Source organism: Orbicella franksi, chromosome 8 (genome assembly GCF_964199315.1).
Source record: "Orbicella franksi chromosome 8, jaOrbFran1.1, whole genome shotgun sequence".
Taxonomy (NCBI): Eukaryota; Metazoa; Cnidaria; class Anthozoa; order Scleractinia; family Merulinidae; genus Orbicella; species Orbicella franksi.
The window spans coordinates 3749420-3770700 of record NC_138152.1 but is presented as its reverse complement, the minus strand read 5'-3'; the positions used below and the strand labels follow the sequence as shown (position 1 = coordinate 3770700).

Genomic DNA, 21281 nt, shown 5'->3' with positions numbered 1-21281 from the left:
ACCCGTTAAGACTCATTACCTCTTGTTGTGGTACGGCAATTGAGAACTTGTCGGCCTTTACCGAATTCTATTTGCAACCACTTGCTCGTAAATTACCATCATTTATTAAGGACACCACGGATTTGCTTAACAAAATAGGAGATCTTAACACGAGTGGCCCTTTTCCAACTGGCACCTTACTGGTTTCGTGGGATGTGGTTTCAATGTTCCCCAACATCGATAACAAACTTGGTCTTACTGCAGTTAGGAAAGCTTTGAATGCTAGGGAAAACAAAATTCCGTCTACATCTTGCATATTAGAAGCCGTAAAAATCTGTTTGAAAAGCAACCATTCTGTTTTTAAGGAGAATTTCTTTCTTCAGATTCATGGCACGGCCATGGGTCCAAAAAATGCATGTAGTTATGCCGATCTAGCCATGGGTGAAATTGATCTTAAAGCTAAGTTTTCCGGTCCGATAAAGCCGTCCTTGTGGTGGCGTTATCGTGACGATGTCTTTGATCTTTGGCAGCAAGGCCTTCCTGCCTTACATCAATTTACTGATTACATTAATTCTCTATACCCTACTATTAAATTCGAGTTAGTTTTTTCTGAACGTGAGCTTCACGTACTTGATCTTACTTTACATCTTGTAGATGGGTTTATTAGAACTGATGTTTATTCTAAACCTACAGATAGTCATTTATATCTTCCACCTTCTAGCTGCCATCCCAAGCATGTCTTCAAGGCTATTCCTTTTGGAGTAGCGACTAGATTGAAGAGAAACTGCTCTGAAGAAACTTTCCTTGCCGAGAGAACAGTTGAGTACAAGGGTTATCTTGTTAATCAGGGTTATCCCTCCAAATTAGTTGACGATCAATTCTCCAAAGCCTCCACTATTTCTAGGAATGATTTACTACGGCAACGCGGAAAACAATCGAAGAAATTATTTCCATTTGTTCTCACATTTAATCCTAATTTGCCTAATGTGAGTAGCATAATTAGAAAGCATTTGTTGATTTTGCAATCCAACCCTAAATTGAAAGAACTTTTCCCTCAAGGCTCTATCATACCATCTTTTCGTAGAACAAAAAACCTGAAAGAATTATTAGCACCACCTCGTTTTAAAACCGCCGATGAGGGACAAACAATTCAGCCAAACAATGGCTGCTTTAAATGTGAAAGAAATAGATGCGATCTCTGTCGAAATTTCTTTGTTGAATCTAAATCATTTCTAAGTTTTAAAACGGGCAGAAAATACACCATTCATTCAAGGCTTTCTTGTGATTCTAAAAACGTGATCTATTTAGTTTCCTGCAAGAAATGTCGTTTACAGTACATAGGATCAACTACCACCGATTTTCGGGTTAGGTTTCGTAACCACAAGTCTGCTATGCTCACAAACAAAACCACTTGTGAGGTAGCAGTACATTTCAATAAAATCCCACACTCCTTGGATGATTTTGAATTCCAATGCATTGATCAGGTGCAGGCCCCTAATGACTCAGACGAGATCGATAGGTTTTTAATTACGAAAGAGGCTTATTGGAGTGCTCAACTGTTCTCTTTGGCTCCCCATGGCTTAAATAAAAGAAAAGAATTTCACTCCAAAAACAGAATTTGTTATAATTAACTTTCCCTTGTGTAAATATGCGTTCGCGCCATAAGGCAGTTCAAAGGCCCTTCCTTGGATTTTGTCAGCTTTTTGGGTGTTAGGTATGCTCAAAGGCCCTGCCTGGGATCTTATTACAGCTTATTGTTTAAGGGCCCCTCCAGGGATTTTGTTGTTTGTCAACCCTTTAATGCTCCAAAGGCCTCGATTTGGGATTTTGTTATTAACCTTGTCCAGCGTAAACGTAGGTTTCTTCTTTTATATTTACCGCATTGCAAGAGTCCGTTTTATCTATTTTGACTCTTTTAGTTTTTAGGTTGAATTTAATCTAGTTCTGCAATTATCACGCTCTATAATGTAATTTATGCACAGTATTGTATTCTTTTCGTTTGGTCTATTAATTATCACCCTGTATGACGCAATTTATAGTACAGCATTGTATTTCTCGTTTTGCATTTTCTTCCTGTATTGTATTAATCACGATGTATTAATAGCACAATATTGTATTTTTCATTTCGTTACGTAATCTCCCACACTGTAACCGTATTTAAACTTAGTTTTCGTCCTTTTTCTCTTGTAACTGATGAAGGTCTACGACCGAAACGTTTTTCTATTAAATTTTTAACTTTTTAACTTTTTTTACCGTCAGAAGTTGTCCGTCCTTGCTTTATCAAACGTTTATATATATATATATATATAGATAGATAGATAGATAGATAGATAGATAGATAGATAGATAGATAGATAGATAGATAGATAGATAGATAGATAGATAGATAGTTAAGTGTAAGATGAGGCGTCATGAAGCAAACTTCTAACTGTTCCGGCTTTTAATGTGACGTTTCGGCCTTCGGCCTTCTTCAGATTGGAACAATATTTACAAGTTAAAAAATAAAACGTTAAAAATCCTAGTAAGTTTACAGATTTGCATGTATATATACATCCTGCGGGAAATTTCTGAAGCAGCATGGTCCAAAACAAAATCGTTACAAAGGCAGTTAAACTTTGAACGCGAAAAACTTTTTGAGAATTATGACGAAACTGCTGCTAAAACAATTTGGAGAACAGCACGGAGACATATGGAGAGATTAGAATTTGATCTGTTAAAGAAAGCCCGCCGTAAATATACATTGGCCACACCCTACAATCCACCACAAGAAGAAGTCCACCATAACCACCGAACTGGACAATCCAGGAGCAGAAAACGGCGCTTCACTAGAAATCTCCTAGGAAGAACGGCACCACACCCCAATCCGCATCAAGCCAGTTTACCGCTTGCTAACGATTAGAATCTACCGGATTTACAACCCATCAATTTAACATCTGGTGAACTTTCGGAGGCTGAACAATCCCTTCTGGTGAGGGGGCCAGCGTTCTGCCCGGCGCCTAAAGATGTTAACTGGCAAAAAACCATCGATGACTTGGACAAATTCGAGAGACAAATTCGTCTTGCTGTATTCCATCATGGCAAAGATTCTGACGAAAGTAACCAAAAAGTAGATGAACGACTTCCATCAATCCCTTCTACTAGCAATTGGATGCCTCCAAAGTCCAGCTTTCCTGAAGTCGAACTTTTCTTAAACAATGTTAAGAAAGACATTCTTGAGCCCAAAAACTTAAGAAGAGCCAAAGACAATCTGACGAAAGAGGAAAGGTTAGCCTTAAGTAAACTTAAATCTAGTGATAATGTGTTTAGAATTCAAGATAAGGGATCCAGATTTGTTATTGTTTCTGAGAATGAATATCAGGATAAGATCTTTGAGCAACTTAACAACAATTTCCATTATGATAAACTTAACTATGACCCTACCATGGAGCATTTTGAAAATATCAAAAATTGGGGTCGAGATTGGTTAGGTAAAGGCCAAATTAGTCAAGAGATTGCCACATGGGTTGCCAATTTGGAACCAAAACCGGGAGTGGCTTTTGGCATTGTAAAATCGCATAAGGAAGGCAACCCTCTCCGCCTAATTACATCTTGTTGCGGAACGGCAATCGAAAGACTTTCGGCCTTTACTGAATTTTATCTAAAGCCCCTAGCTCAAAATTTACCTTCATTTGTTAAAGATACTACAGATTTCATTAACAAGATCGAAATTCTCAATTCCGAGAAAGGCCCCTTACCACCTGGGTGCTTGCTGGTGTCTTGGGATGTAGTCGCTATGTTTCCCAACATTGACAATAATTTAGGAATTTCAGCTGTTAGAAAAGCTCTTGATTCTAGATCTGATAAGTTTCCATCAACCGATTGCATTGTAGAGGCTATTGAAATTTGTCTCCAGACCAACAATTGTCAATTTTCTGGAAAAAACCAGGCAGAGATCGAAATGGGAGGGTGCTTCAAATGTTGTACTCGTTGTGATCTTTGCAAAAAATTTTTAATTCAAGATTCCAAATTTAAAAGCTTTTCCACAGGCCGAGTCTACAAGATAAAGCAAAAATTGTCTTGCTCTTCCAAAAACGTTGTTTACTTGGCCTCGTGCAATAAATGCAAATTGCAGTATGTAGGTTCCACCACAACAGAATTTAAAGTACGTTTTCGCAATCACAAATCATCCATGCTCACCAACAAAAAGACGTGTGAGCTTGCAGTCCATTTTAATTGTACTAGGCACGAAATTTCCGAAATTAATTTTATCGTCATCGAACAAATTACTAGCCAGGGGGTTGCTGCGTATATTGATAAGTTGTTATTGACCAGAGAGGCCTATTGGACCTTCCAGCTATTTACACTCAGCCCTCATGGTCTTAATAAAAGACGGGAATTTAGATCCAAAAATCGCGTCCGTTACAATACATAATTAGACTGACTATTATACACTTATACACTTAGTAATTAAGGCGCTCGTAGATACATTGTTGTAATCTCATCACTTGCGCGTTCTTGTAAGTTGCCATTAGCTTGTTACAATACAGAATTAGACTGACTATTATACACTTAGTAATTAAGGCGCTCGCAGATACATTGTTGTAATCTTATCACCCGGCGCGTTCTTGTAAGTTGACATTAGCTTGTTATGTAATCTATTATTTCAGGTTGTATAGCATTATGTAATCATTTTTCTGATCTTATATATATATACATGCAAATCTGTAAACTTACTAGGATTTTTAACGTTTTATTTTTTAACTTATAAATATTGTTCCAATCTGAAGAAGGCCGAAGGCCGAAACGTCGCATTAAAAGCCGGAACAGTTAGAAGTTTGCTTCATGACGCCTCATCTTACACTTAACTAAAATTCACATTGAAGCACGGTATCTTTTGATCCTTCTACTGGAAGTCACCGTTTGGAAAACCATATTATTCTGCCTATATATATATATATATATATATATATATATATATATATATATAGATAATAAACAATGGTAGCAAGACTTCAATTCATCGTTTTATTGCGACAATGCTGTTTCGTATGGTCAAAGGATGACCACACTCATCAGGCAATATCAACGAATATTGCCTGATGAGTGTGGTCATCCTTTGACCATACGAAACAGCGTTGTCGCAATAAAACGATGAATTGAAGTCTTGCTACCATTGTTTATTATCTACACTGCTCCTCTCAGAGTCGAGCGCTCTATAAATTTATTCTGTTCAAGTTCAAGAAGTATATATATATATATATATATATATATATATATATATATAACTAACTGCAGACATTACTGTTTCGGCCTTCTGGGCCTCATCAGTGCAGTGCTGAAGACTAGGATGGAGGTTAAGCTTAAAAAGCCGCCCCAAATGCTACACATGTGGTAGTATCTAAGCCGTTACCAGAGTGCTCAAACTAGCGAGCTAGTGAGCATGCGCAATTGCAACAGTAACGACTCATCCCAGTAGAGTGCTCAAACTGAACATGAAAGCATATGAGGAAGTAGCAGATCCCATTAAAATAGTGCTCAATACACATATAGTGTAGAGCTGAGTATATGAGTAATAACGAAGAGGCAAGATTTGCTGTTACTCCGAGTTTCGTGCTTACGCACTCATCAGACAGTATTTAACTATTTATACTGTCTGATGAGTGCGTAAGCACGAAACTCGGAGTAACAGCAAATCTTGCCTCTTCGTTATTACTCATATATATATATATATATATATATTTGAGTGCATTGTGTAAGTTGGAGTATGATCTGACATAATATTACTATCTAATTCAATTTACTGATGCGATGGGCATTTCGATTTTTAGATGTGGACGAATGTAGCGCTTCTATCCCGGTGTGTGACGTCAATGCCGATTGTAAGAATACTCGCGGCTCTTATCGTTGTTCCTGTAAGGCTGGATTTGCCGGAGACGGAAAAACGTGCAGCGGTAAGAGAGTAGCAGAATAATAAAGAATCTAGTGCAGGTGTATCATACTTCAATGTGATTTTTAGAAAGTAAACGGGTAAAGGCATAGTCTTTTATCGAGCCAAGTGGCTCATCAGGCTGACTTATCTCCGGTTTAGTTTTGGTGGAATGAGGCAACTAGACTTTCCTACACCCCCTGGATGACATTAAAATCCATAGCAGGGTGTACCCACCACGCAGCACTAAATTCGCGGTACCCATTTATAAACCTGTGTTGAGGTAGGTGGGGATGTTTGCAGGCGCTGTTCTGTGGCGTTTAGAAGTCTTTGGGTGTTCCTTGAAAGCAATTAGATCTCTCGAGTAGCTTGTTGTCGGGTTACGCAGGGGATGGCGAACTCACTTGTGATGGTGAGAAAAATTGTTTCAAGTAAATATAAAAGTCACCACCAACCTTTATAGCGGAACTTCCGCCAAGCGTGGCCACACACCGATATAGGAAGGAAAAGGAAACCCATGAATTTATTTTGTCATGTTTATCATGGCTAGAAGCATTTCTCGTGGGCGCGTACGCACGACGACGACGACGGAGTCGCACAAGGTGGCGGCCATGGGTCAGCTAATGGGTTGACAGAGACATGCACCCTTGGTTTATAGTGTTCTTCTTTGATATTGGACATCCATGTCATGGTCAATTGACACCTCTCAAAACATTATAGTGGTTCCCTTCATTCCCTCGCCTTGAAAGAGTTGACTTTGTTTACTTTTATCACAAGCTTAATGATATAACGGATAGCATCTTGTGATTATTCGGTTTTATTTTGTAGTCGGAAATCACCATGCAATGAAAACAGCTCTAGACACCGTTTCTGTTGTTTCTTTTATTGATCTCTCAAAGGGTATATTGAGCCATTCACTTGAGACCTTGGGAGACCTGCTGCTAGACCCGGCTGGCCATTAAGCAAAATGTTTGTACACAGAATGTTTGAAATAACCTCATGCATGACATGGCGTGTGAATTTGCGCGCGCAGTAACGATGCGCAGAAACAATTAGCGCTAACTTCCTTAATAAGCATGATAAGATGCAACTTTTGGTAAAGTTTTAAAAAAATATGCTTATAGGGTTCAGAGCCACCTTAAAGTTTTGAGAATTTAAGGTGGCTTTGGACCCTATGTACATAATATTTTTAAACTTTGCCAAAAGTTGTGTCTTATCATACTTATCAAAATTTGAAAAATATAGGTATATACCAAAAAAATTCACCGTGCCATTTTTGCATTACAAGCCCCTAGAGCACAGGGGACCCGTCCACTCCATCAGCAGTAAAAATAAACATACTGTTATTTACCTGTGCTGCTGTGTCTTTCTTAGCCGTTTAAAAGGGATTTGAATGAAGCGAAAGCGGTATACATTTCGAATATTATCTTGCCTGCCGCTTTGTAAATGTGACGCTCCGATTACGTCTCAAGGTTCCATCATCGTCGTTAACTACTGACTCTCATCGGGGGAGCGGCCGCGTTAATATTTAGCAACGAAAATCGAAATTTGTGACGTCACGTCATAAATTACAAAGTGGCAGACAAGATCATGTTAACCGGCTTTGCTTCATTAAAATCTCTTCTAAAGGACTAAGATGGACACTGGAACGCAGGTAAAAACAAGTACGTTTATTTCTACTGCTGATGTAGTGGTCAGGTCTCCTGTAAATTAAGAGTGTTTTTAGCCGGTCATACTGTTGCTATGCTAACCTATTGTGTCACCAAAATGATACCAACGTATTCACCAATGATTGGGCAGTGTTTTGATTTTATGATTGTAGCACCAGGTGATGAAAACAAACATTATGTTGAACAACTGAAAACATGATGTCCTTTTAGTCTTTCAGCAGTCTGCGGGTTCAGTTGTCCTGACCAATCAGGAGAATGCTCGTATCCAAGGTGTAACTAAAAGTTATGTTATATGTGACACGCGGCCCTTCCTGCGATCATCGTTATCCTGTGAACAGCTACTTTGTCGCTAAGTCGAAACTTTTTCCCACCGCCTCCCCAGTCACCGACCTGCTGATGGTAACCGACCTGTCTATGTATTAGGTAGTTTGTGTTTAGTTTGTTGTTACTATCAGTATGACGGATTTTTCTTCCCCACATTTCGTGAAGAGATTTCTATTAATTAATGTTTTCAAATAAAATCGTCATATTTGTGGCCATTTATCTCAAACCGCAAACTAATGCGAAGCCTTGTGGAGCTCTGGATATACTAATTCCAAAAAATGTCTCGCAATAAAAGAGTGGTTATAATGATCCATCAAAATCTAACTGTTGGAAACTGTGTTGAGCCACCTTGAGTTAAGGTTTGTTTCACTTCCTTATTACAGATATGGACGAGTGTCAATTAGGGTGTGAAGGTGAATTAATCAACATGACACGAGCGTGGGACAAAGAAAAAATTCTGAGTCCCCGACAGGAATCGAACCCATGACCTCCCGAACACCGGGCGGGCGCTCTATCCACTGAGCTACGAGAACTCATGGAGAGCAAGGTCATTTAACCGAGTTCATATATGCTAGGTGTCCTGCATACTGCTAGGATCAACGCTATCGAATTCATCGTGAGTAGTGATAAGTTAATAAAGATGGTGAATGAACTCAGTTAAATGACCTTGCTCTCCATGAGTTCTCGTAGCTCAGTGGATAGAGCGCCCGCCCGGTGTTCGGGAGGTCATGGGTTCGATTCTTGTCGGGGACTCAGAATTTTTCTTTGTCCCACGCTCGTGTCATGTTGATTAATTCACCTTCACATTTCATTACCGAGCTTAAAATTCACCATCTTTATTAACTTGTCAATTGGGGTCTTATTCCTGTCATGCCCAAATACATTGTGTAAATGTTGCTGGTTCCTACAGCTGTAGATGTTTACCAGGCTATGCCGGTGACGGGCAAAGTAATTGCAACGGTTTTTTTGCTTGCACTACCAGTTTTTCTTCCCTCTGCGATTTTTACCCAAAATAAGAAGGGTCCCGGCGCCCCCGAATAGAATATGAACAGCGGATTCAGGTGTCATAATTTTCAAATAAAGGAACTATCTACCTAAAAGTGTTATTTTTTCCCGAGAAACTCAGGTAGTCAAGCCTGCCTGCGATGAGGCCAAAATATGTAAAAGAAGGCCTGATACATTCCATTGTCACGTGCTCCGCTAGCTCCAGATAAAATATCTATTGACGGAGATATTAGCCCGCGTAGCTTGGCGCTTTAAGCAATTTTTTTCAAGCAATTTGAGCGGGAGCGTACATAGCGGTGAACCCACGAGGAACCGCCCGCCTGGATTACGCGCATTTTTTATTGCCGCCCCTTATTACATATCTTGACAAAACTATCCGATGGGGTGTTTGCTCGATGGCGGCGAAGAGCAATACGCCGAAAAAGCCTGTTAAGGAGGAATCGAGAGAAGTCTAAACGATGATTGTATACTTTGTTGTTGTCCGCTCAAGATCAAATTCGGAGAATTTTTTACATTTCCATGCAAAACGTTGTCAAGGTCTCTAAGCGTGTAGGATTTCAAAATGGCACTTTGAATGTAGAAGATTACGTTATTGCTTATACAGTGGGCACCTTGCGGTTAAGGTTACTTTTAATCTTCGGGGGTGTCTTATGGGAAGAAATTCATAGGCACGCCAGTTTCAATACAACCCTAACAAACTATATCTCAGATGAAAGCTTAAAAAATGAAGTTTACGATAAAAATACAATTTAAGCGAGGTTTTATTTTAAGTGTGTCAGGCTCTTTGGATTTTCGGATTGGTTGTCTAGATATCTGAAAGTTGGAGTGGCTAAAAATATGCGAGATGTGTTGCGTGAATGGACGCCACGGGAAAAATATGTTAAATGTCAAAGTTTCCCAACACGTTTTCGTTTGTCAGTATCCCTGGAATGTTTCGGCAAAAATTCACGGAAATCCGTCAATTCTGCATATCCTATGAATTCACTCAAAATGGATGTATTCCTCTCAGAACCAAATGCGAGATTTTAGCGGTCGTCGATAAAACCAGGGACATGGAACATTCCGGAACATCCCGGAAATTCCGGAACATCAAAAAATCATAATAAGTATGAGAAAAATATATAAATTAGATTAAGGATTACCCTAGAAAAACAAATAAGTAAAAAAAGAATAAGAAAAATTAACTGCAGGTTTCAGTTCCGAATATGCAAAAGAAGAAAATAAAAAGAAAAAAAGAAAAAAAAATGCGATCGACTGCAATGAATGAAGCCGTGGGGACGGAATGGTTGCACAAGCTATATATCCCCAGTAATCCATTCCTATCAGTTGTTCAGCATTGGTTTAATCACGTGACGATCCCTCATTTTACAGTGTGAATGAAGAGGTCGATTAGAATCAAACTCCAACCGAATGAAATAAAACTAAGCCGAAAGCTCACAAGTACGCATTGCGGACCTATTATTATATATTACGCTCAGGTTTCCATGGTATGACTGATCAAAGTTAGTTTTGAGCCCGAAACGAGATGAAAAAATCACGCAAAATTTGGCAATGTGTTGCAAGCGAAATATAGCACTAAAATATGACCATTTTTTTTCTATGGGCGTTCGCTTTAAATGCCATAAGAACACTTTCTACGGGTTAACTATACACCCACCTGATGGGATATAAAAAATGTCTCTGGAGAATTGGTTGTTAGTCACCCTGAATATCGCGAGATTATCCAAGTACTTACCTTGATTATCTCTTGTGAATATATAATTTGTTTTCATTTCAAACCGCAGATAGCTATCGTAGAATATTTGGGTGAGAAAAGAAAATCATAATGGAACAGTTTTAATTTTTTATTTTATCTTAAAGGCATCGAATTACAAATTTCGCCAATTAAAAACGTCGATTAAAAGCATTTTAAAAGACAGGTAACAAATAGAAATATACTATGTTACTACCTTGGCCAAACAAGTAAAAGTAGGAAAAGTAGAGTTCTCTAGGAAACGTGACCCAGTATGATTGGAATGCAAACACAATCGTTTCCTTGGCTAAATTCTAGAAATCCAGCGCCTTGCCGATATTTTGCAGCTGAGGTTGAGCTTATTGTGAAGGTACAAGTTTTTTACAGAGATGGAGTTACGCAGCTAGTAGTTTTTATGATTTATGGTATTTCCATATGAATTAACTCGTCAATGATCTAATTTCCATAAACCAAAGAGAATTGCCTAAATTTACCTCGAAAACGGGCACTGGTAATCATGATCGGAAGCATTAAGTGACCCATCTTGTCGAAATGAACAAGCTATGGACAATCATATCCCCGAGCAGTCTGCAACCACGTACTTCATCAGTACACGGATGACGTGGGTGTTGTAAGGCAGATGAAAAAGTACATATTTATGTAATTCGATGGTGAATTTTGCAAAAATTCTAACTTCTAGTCGATAGATTTTCTTCATTTTTTCCCTAGACGTAGAAAATCGGTAGAGAAAATGACCCATCAAAAGAAAAATATTTTTTTCGGTTTTGACTCAAGGTAATTTAGCAAAACGTTTTGCTTAAAATTGAAACGTTTTATATTGATTTCTTCTTCTCGGAACCCATGTTCTAGTAACCCATGCCTTCACAATGCGACCTGTCTGAATGGATTTACAGCCAGTGGATACGTTTGTAAATGTCAAGTTTGTTACACAGGGCAGAAATGCAAGACGGATAAGGACACTATAATATTTCCGTTTACACGCGTTTAAGACAATAACTGAGTTACATGATTCTTTTCAAGACGTACCAACTTGATTTCACTTTGTAAAACCTGAATCGTGAATTTCTTTTATACCAAGTCTCACTTTGTCGACTCGACTATTCCGGAAGTCGACCCGTGTCGACTCGTCCCGACTCGACGACATTTTGCCCCCCTCCACATCGCCAAGTCCCCCTCCAAGTCTCACTCTTTCGACTCGACTCGTCGCGACTTGACGACATTTTACTACCCTCCTTCACTTCGCCTTCAAGGCACTTTTATGGCCCGCTGATTGGCCAGAAAAATATTTTTCTGTCCAATCAGCGGGACGGAATTCAAACACTTCTGGAACTACTTCGGTAAGAGTAAGTTCCCAGGGGCTCTCCAGCTCTTGAAGTAGACTTTCCCCTAGAACTATCGCAACGCCCCGACTAGCTGCCCCTGGGTCTCCGAGGATGGGTTACACCCAGCGCAAAAATCTCCGATAACCATTCATTCGCCTTGGTGGCGAGAGGCACTGCGAGAATACAGTGTCTAACCTAACTACACAACTCAGTGTCCTCTCCCTGACTTGAACCCGGACCGCTCGATCCAAAGTTCAAAGTGCTAACCACTAGCCCACCGCGCCTACAACACAGATCAGGTTAATAATCAGCATTTGTGAAATTATTTAAAATTTTTACAATCATCAACACATGTGCGCATTACGAACCTATGTTATCGTTATATTGACATCCACTTGTACCAGTATCCTTCCATTGCAGATGTGGATGAGTGTGTTAACGACTTACATGCCTGTGACGTCAACAACTACTGCAGCAATACTGTGGGATCCTACATTTGCAAGAGTCACCGTGAGTTTGATATACTTAACTAGATGCTAATAAAACTCAGTCCTCAGTTTCTGTGTAGGAGTAAGTCTTTCAAGCCTTTGGCATCAAGGAATATTCTACTTCTTGTTTCTGTTGCATATATTGACAAAGAATTAATTTCTTTGAGGGTGTTATGACAACAGCCCTTATGCATGATGACGTCAGACTAGCTAATCTCACCAACAAACCTCTCTTTTGAAGAACAAAAAGCAGCAAAAATGTAAATACGTAAATAATGTCCTCTTAACCACAGCATGAAGGTGCCAGAGATTTGAGTAAATATTTCTACATAGCGAGGCTTCGGTGTGAATTTTGAGCATCTGACGTATTCATGTATAAATGCATTAGGCCTATCCTTCGGTACAATTTTATAGTCTTTGCTGAGCAAGGCATTACAGCAACAAGAAATAAGCTTTATAACTATTACGTTCAATCAGTATGCATTTTGAAAATTTACACTTTAGAAATGAGAAATGGTGCTTGTAAAATTTGATTCGGATTAGTTCTTTACTGTGAAACGTCTTCAGTGGTTAACGACCCATGTCGAAGCATGTTCTTTTTCGTAAGACCACTCGCATCAGTAAGATGACACAAGAACCCCCAGACACCCTTAGTTCAAGCAATTCTTCAGCTATTGGAAACAAAATCACTGCACCTACTGTTTTGTTTAACCAGGGGGCCTTGGTGCATCCATAATTCTTGGCGGTCAGCTAGAGCAACAAAAATACTTGGAGACGCTGGCGCTCTATTTGGACCCAATCTTCATGAGCGCATCCTTGAGCAAGTTTGTGAGGTGTTACCATGCTAAGACAGATGGTTGGCAAACTACAACATTCCACGCCAAGTGCGATGGAAAGGGACCCACTGTTACTATCATCAAAGTTAACGACTACATATTCGGTGGATACACGGACGTACCTTGGCATAGTGAGTATCATAAATAAAAAGATATTGAAATAATTGTCGTAACTTATTGATTAATAATATACATGCAAAAATTTCACAGTGCTGATTGGCTGAGAGTAGGTCAATCTTTCCCAGCCAGTGCAGAAAGTTGAAATGGTATAAAAAAAGATGCACATGAGGGCATAATGTTGAAATTAAATTGCATCTAATTAGTAACTGAGCGAATCAAATAATTTTTTTCGTGCAATTTGGAATAAGTAAGCACTTTTTCAAAGACTGCAAATGGCACCCGAACTTTTAGCCTTTGAAGAATTTTTGTGAATCTATCGTATCGTCTGATAGAATGGTTCCATTGATCCATCAAACAGCAAATAAGGAAAAGAGCTGGAAGTTCATCTGTCAGCCACTTTAAATTGATAGTCTGGAAAAATTTCTAAGATCCGCATGCGATGATGTCATCTCGATGTCTTTAGTCTTATTGACTATAGAAATATATCAATGAGCATGTAAAAATTTCGCAGTTGTTATTTGAATATGAATTTTGACAAGAAAAAAGAGCAAATTATCTTTGTTACAACTTGACGTAAAGACTGTTTAAGCTAAAATCAAAAATTAATATGCTGCCTCAGTACATGTACTTTTGATTTTTTTCTCCTATATGCAATGGTATTTAAATCTCCTTTAGCTCAATTAACTCTGCACAGTTTAATATTTTTTCGATGGTGAGGATAATATAAAAAGCTTTTTGCTTTGTGATATACTTTAATTTCAGGTTCTTGTAGCTACTCCTCTTCAGGCAAAGCTTTCATTTTCTCGCTCTACAACACCAATGGATACGATCCTGTCAAACTGATACAGTACCAATATCTTAACAAAGCTATGTACAGCTGTTCCAGTTATGGACCTACTTTCGGGGGAAACCTTGGTCAGCACGATATCTACACACCAAACGATGCTGTGAACGGACAAACTGCTTTCACCTACTGTGGCTCTACTTACTCTCCTCCCCCGGAGAACTCTGTTGGTTTTTGTTCATTCTTTGCTGGAGGCAGCCAATTTACTCCGACTGATATTGAAGTGTTTTACGAGACAACTTCTTAAGCGGAGATCCTCTTATTTCAAGTTTTTGGTCAATGTGAGGACGATCAAAAAAGCAGCCAAGCGACGAGCGGGGTCTGGGAGAGAAAACGGGAGAGGGCGACCCCGTTTTTTTTTTTTCTGTCTCTCTCTCTCTCCCAAATCCCGCTCGTGGCCCTCTCGCTTTTTCGGCCGTCTCTAATGACCGAAAGACTGGAACAGGCTACTGATTATATTTTGACACTGCTGTTACTGCCGTGTTGTAGATTGTATTTACAGAAGACGTAAGTTGTCAAAAATAGGTATAGGCGAGTGCAACTAATAAGAATTTACAATACGCGTGATGTTTGAAAATGCTCTCAAAATTGGACGAGCCTTTAGGCGAGTGCAATTTGAAAAAAATTTCACACATCACGAGTAGTGTTCTCAGGCGTTCATTGCTCGATGCTTCATACGATTACGCGTTTGTCAATCACAGTGACGTCATTTTCTCTGTCATAAAATAAGTTACCAAATCATCATGACATATCCTTACCTGAACAAATATCGTATACACAACGACAATTAATTGCACGACTTTTTGGTTCAAGCGTTAAGATCGTGTTGTATTCAACAAAATCCGGTGACATCACCGCTCAGACTGACTGAAAAAATCTGAATCGTTGAGACAGGCAGCTATATGCTAACAGTTTTCAATTTTACATGAATACTCTGATCCCTTTTCGTATTTAAAATTACTGTTGAATACAAACAACGTTAATACATTGATACAAGGTTGCTCTCGACCTAAAGTAAAACATTCGCAAATACTGGTGGAAAGGAGCCTGAATGAAGCAATAGGCAGAGCTGTAAACAAGTTATCTTGCAAATGGAATTTGTGAATATATAGGCTAACCATGCTTATATCCCGCGCTCATAGTGAACTCCAAACTGGACAACACTCTTTTTTTTTTTATAAGAATATTGTTTATTCGACCGAGGCTGAATTATATTCTTATATTTCTGCCGATTTAAGGCTGAAAATATCCTTGGGAATATTATTACAATATAGCGTATGAAATTTCTGTTTTCAAATGTATTTAGTGTCTTTATGGTATTAGATTGATCTCGGAGCCAGCCTGCAGACATCAGAGTATCGAATATACGGCTAGTGCTGTTTTTGCTGCTTTTTGCCTAGCTTTGTCCCTTAGAGAAGAAAGAATTTTATACGGCTTCGGTAAAAACATTTTGTTGTGTTGAGTTTACACATTTTTCAAATATTTTTTTCGAAATCTCAATGAGCCTCGGGTCTATTCCTAAAATATTCTTGAAATATCGCAAATTTCAGCCGGGACATTCTTATTAAACATATTCTTAAAAGAAATAAAGAGTGTAGTAATTGCTGGACCCTCAGTTGAGGTCCTTTGAGAAATACATTCAGCTCTGTACATTGATTTTTGCCCGGGGTTTTCGTTGGCTTGATTTACTGACAAATGTCAACTATAATTGCTAATATAATGCCTAGCATACAAACAAGCTAGACCGCAGCTAAAAATAATTTTTCGAGGGTATTTGAAGAAGACTAGTATCATTGTAGTTACGGGTTTTCAATCCTCCATTGAGCAGAATTTGAAATTTCGACAATTTTATCTTGTGCACTGGACTTTAAACTTTAAATTTAAACTTCCGTTTTCTTCTGCTTGGAAGGGCAGCTCTTTAACAATTAATGAAAAATAAGTTGGCGACTCAAACTTGTGTAAATACAGTAGGACCCCGTCAATACGGTCTGCAGCGGGCCACGAAAATCTGGCCGTATTAACGGGGTGGCCGTATTAAAGGAGTTCTTTAAATAAGAATATTACTGACTGAGCTTTAGTTCGGGCCAGAATAAAGTTGTCGTAATAACAAGGTGGTCGTACTAATGGGGTGGTCGTAAGGCGGTTTCACTATACAGTCAAACTTGCGTTAAGCGGGTACGTGCGGAGAATGCTCTAGATTCCGGTTGATTGATTCAGTAAGATGAGATGCTCTTCTTTCAACATAATTTTTATTGCAATGATATTTCTGCTGTTATCTTGTCCAAACTTAGAGCTTTGTTTGTTTGTTTGTTTGTTTGTTTTTTTTAAGATATTGGGAATAATTAAAGGGTATAGAATCTAGTTACAAGTACCTGTTTACTACAGGCTAGAAACATTAGAAATCTCCATTTCAGTCGTTTTTTGGACTTTTTGGGTATCCACGTCAGTTTTGTAGAGGTATCCGCTTAATAGATGAACAATTTGCCGACAATAAGATGTACATTTTGTGGGACTTGGGCTACCGCTCACTTAATATTGAGAGTCGGCTCAACGCAGGCTCAGAGATGCAGGTTTGACGGTATGGTTAATTATACACTTACGTTGTGTTAATGGATGTCTCGGGAGATATTTACCGACACTCTCACGTATCTAACCACAATCCATTCATTAAGGAGGGAAATAAGTTCCATAAAATTATTGTGAGGTAGATGGAGTTACATATTTTTAATAACTGATGTCCATAACCAAGTATTCATTTCCACCTGCTCTTAACCCATTTGGAATTTAGGAACGTTCAATTTCTTGGGGAAAATATCATCGAATCAGACTGTTAACCAAGGCGGTGAGTTACAAATGTAATAAATAGTTTTGCCTTTCACTTGCTGAGATATCAATGACACGAATATCTTTTCATTCAACATAGAAATTTGCAAGGAAAAAAAAGGACCAGAAGTTGGTCGTCATATAAAGCTTTATCTGTTTTTTCCACGGCAAAAATTCTACGCCGACTCCGGTTACGCTTGAGATTAAAATTAAGGAAGTTTTAAATCCTTTTTTCGGCGCTTTCCACGGTCTGTGGAGGATGGAGTCAACTGGGCTTGACTGATCAATTTAGGTTGTCAAAAACGCAGGGAAAATATTTCTTTCTATCAGATATTTTGAGCTTAAACTCAGTGCATGCATGCACAACACGATAAATGAATTTGGTTTCCATAAGCTTAGCTTTCAGGCAATGGTTTTCATTTAGCAAAATACCGAGAAACACGGACTTCTTAGCCTTCAACATAAGTAAATAAATTCTGAATAAAGTTTGGAAGCAGCGTTTCTGTAACTGACCTTTATTCCATTCGCAAAACTTTGAGAAGTTGAAATGAAAGGAATTGCTGATTTTTTCAGGACCACTAAATGTGAGCGCCCTAATCACCTTTTGGAAGCTACAAGTCAAAGCGAATCTTATTTTTCGCCAATTTATTTTTTTCCCAGGTTTAAGGACAAAAAGCGCTAAAAAAGAGTGTCTGCGTTTTACCATATTCAATTGCAGTAAAAAGTTACAGAACATTTTCGAAATAGTGTTTAAAAAATGTGAAGTGATCGTACAAAAATCGCTTTCGGAGAAAAAATATTTCGAAATAAACAATTCCCAGACATGTTTATTATGTGTTAATCTAGCTACTGTCCAAATTTGAGGGCAATCGAAGAAATTCCCTTTGAGTTGTAACTCTTTAAAGTGTCTGCTTCAAGCGAAAAAATTTATTCGAAAAAACAGCGCTCAGAAAAATCTCTCGCTTCGCAAACAAACTCGGCCTACAAACGCCTTCAACTGGGTTCTCAGATCACTGAGCCAATCGGCGTTTGGAAAGTTTTTTCTCGCGGTGAAATTTACGCGCGAATCTCCAAAACACCCTTGTGTTTCGCAATTCGCTCAAGGCGGAGAGATAATTTTTCTGTAGCTCGGTTTTTCTTGAAGCTGGTCTGGCAAAATGGGGAAGACGAAATAGGATACGAACGCTAGAGTGGCTGGGGGAAGAAAACAAGCAAAAGAAAGCGCGGCGGAGCAAATGTGCATGGATAATATTCCAATGGATCTCAATGAGTCCGACGATTCATCGGTGTCGGACTCAACAGAAGAGTCACTGTAAAAATCGCTGTTATCGCTGTCAAGCTCCCAAATTTTTACAGAACCTTTCTCTTCTCTTGACTCGATCTTTTTGCCCGCTTGATATGATCGCCATAGCTTCATCCCCGAGGCCAATTTTCGCTTCTTCACTCCGAGATGTATTTTTATTCGTTCTTCGCTGTTTTCGCTTTTTCGAACTGGTCCACGGAGTTTTCCGTGGTCCATGTTTACTTATAACTTAATAGAATTACACCTAATACGAAAAATTGTTGGATTAACCATGCTGATCAACTGAGAAGAGGTGAGTAGCCAGCCAATTCGTGGTATCCATATAGGTGATATTCCCGCGAAAGTCCTCTCGGTTGATTGCATACGCGTTATAGGGCTGCCAATCAAGAGGGGACTCTTACTTCCGGCCACAACGTAAAACCTCCATTTCTCTGCCAATATTAAGTTTTTTTTCAATTTTTTTTTTCAGAAATTAGAGTTCACTCTTCGGCCATTACTTTGACCCAAAAATCCAAATTTGAACAAAATTGCTGATCTGAAGGTATACGGTAACCTTAAACTTTGTTAGCGTGAAATGTTTTCGTCGCTTTACTCTGCGGATTTCGTGTCCGGCGCGGAGTCTGTGCTTTCATTCTTTCAGTCGCTGTGATTGGTTTGTCGCGTCATCTCATGTATTTGATGAGAATAAGCAGCTTGATCACACTGAGTACAATAAATGTTATGTTTCAATGTCGATTTTTTTTTCCCGAACGATTACTTTACGATTCATATTTGTTTTAAATGGATAGAAAAGCATAACAAAACAAGACTGAAAAGGAAGTGGTAAAACACGCTGCAAAATAATTCAGGTGAATGCCATATATGAAGCAAACTTACCACATGAAATAGAGAGTACAAACGGACATAACTAACTTTTATATGAAGCTTGGCTGGGTTACGTGCTAGGACCCAATTTGCAAGGTCCCCAGGAAACCTATAACATAAACTTTATTTCTTGTTTGATTGTTCTATTGCCGCCTCACAACTTACGCCCGAAAATGAAACGCGTATTGCAAAGACTAGAAACAATTGCTGTTACTTGTAGCTTGCTATGTGTAAGAAATTTTATAGTAGGGGAATTTTCGTCATAGTTTGACTTGTCCCACAAACTTATTAGGGCATGGGTTGAAATTATGGAATTTCTCTTTGAGTGTTCAACTTTATATTTCACGCGTTCACTGCACTCACCCGCGCAGATATCTAGTTGGACACTCAAAGAGAAATTCCGCATATACGCACGCCATGTACGGATCAGTCTCTATGTAATTAATTTCTTACTTAGCTTACTTTCTTACTTTCTTACTTCATGCATATTTCTTCGAATTTTGTTGTTTACTAATTTTAACAAAGATGAAACGTCCCAAAACTCGAGAAATTCCATTGGCAACCGCACAGGACAGCTTCAATGAGGGACGCTGTGTTTTAAAGGCGATGTCATACCAAGTTGCAAATCAATGCGGAAAGGACATTCTGGTTGTATTTGTATTAAGGCTTCGTGGATGATATTAATTGTACTTGCGAATTCACATTCTTGGTCTTGTTTAGAAAAGTTACCTGCTGACGTACACTAATGGAAAACGTATCGATGACATTAATACCTGTCTACTTAACTAACGTCGCTAATGGCACGAAAACGTGACGGTTTTAAAATACTTCTGCAAAATAGAGGAGGCGTCTTGCAAAAACCCTAATGGAAATCTCGAAATCCAAATCCAGCCAGCAGAGGATGAAGAGAACAGTAAAAATCCGCAAGTAAAAACCTAGTGGTTTAAGAACCTGCTGACAGAAATTTGCCTTTTTAATACCCAAAAATAATTATAAGAACTTGTTTAACCAAGCAAGATCAAACAGGTTCTTCTAAGTGGGTTACAGTTAAATTATGCACTCTTGTTATAGAGACAACACTGCATATACATTCTGTAATTAGCTGTGTTAGGCGCATCATAATACAGTCTCACCCGTTAGACATCTAGTTGAACACTCAAAGGGAAATTTCGTATCTACGCGCGCCATGTATATGTCTCTATGTAATTAATTTCTTTCTTAAAAGGCGATCGCTTGAGATAACATGACTCAAAAATAGAAAAATCGCACTTCATGCATTTTCATTTGAATTTTGTTCTTTTCTAATTTTTTCCCAATGATGAATTGTCCCAAAACTCGAGAAATTCCATTGGCAACTGAACAGGACAGCTTCAATAAGGGACACTGTGTTTCAAAGGCGATGTTATACCAAGTTGCAAATCAATGCGGAAAGGACATTCCGGTATAATTTGTATTAAGGCTTCGTGGATGATTTTAATTGCATTTGCGCGTTCATCTTCTTAGTCTTGTTTAGAAAGATAAATACCTGCAGATGCACACTAAGGGAAAACATATCGACGACATTAACACCTGCCTACTTAACTAACGTCAGTAATGGCACGAAAACGTGACGGTTTAAAACTACTTCTGCAAAATAGAGGAGGCATCTTGCCAAAACCCTAATGGAAATCTTGAGATCTAAATCCAACCAACAGAGGATGAAGAGGACAGTAAAAACCCGTATGTAAAATGAAAAATCCTAATTTCAAGCGATTACTTTTGAATAATCAACAGAGGGTAAACGAGGATGTTCGCCTACATTTAGGTTTAAGAATGACCTTGCTTTCACGCCTGTTTAAAATATATAATCATTTTTTTTCCTCGAGAGTTCAACCCTTCTATACACCAGTGATAAATCGAGGTTTAACACTGAGGAAGTCTTCAAACCTAAAATTAGCTTGTTTTAAATTAGCGGCACTTTAAGTTCAGCCTTGCTGTATCACCAAATCGATCCTTAACTGACGGCTAATTGAGAGTGCACATCAATCAACTGAACATTAACACGG

General features: G+C 38.7%; 1 protein-coding gene across 1 annotated transcript in view; it reads right to left on the bottom strand.

Annotated features, from left to right (window-relative positions):
• The window catches only part of LOC145495612 (uncharacterized), a 265207-nt gene that overhangs the window by 215867 nt on the left and 28059 nt on the right, over positions 1 to 21281 (bottom strand). The gene's annotated exons all lie outside the window — the stretch shown is intronic.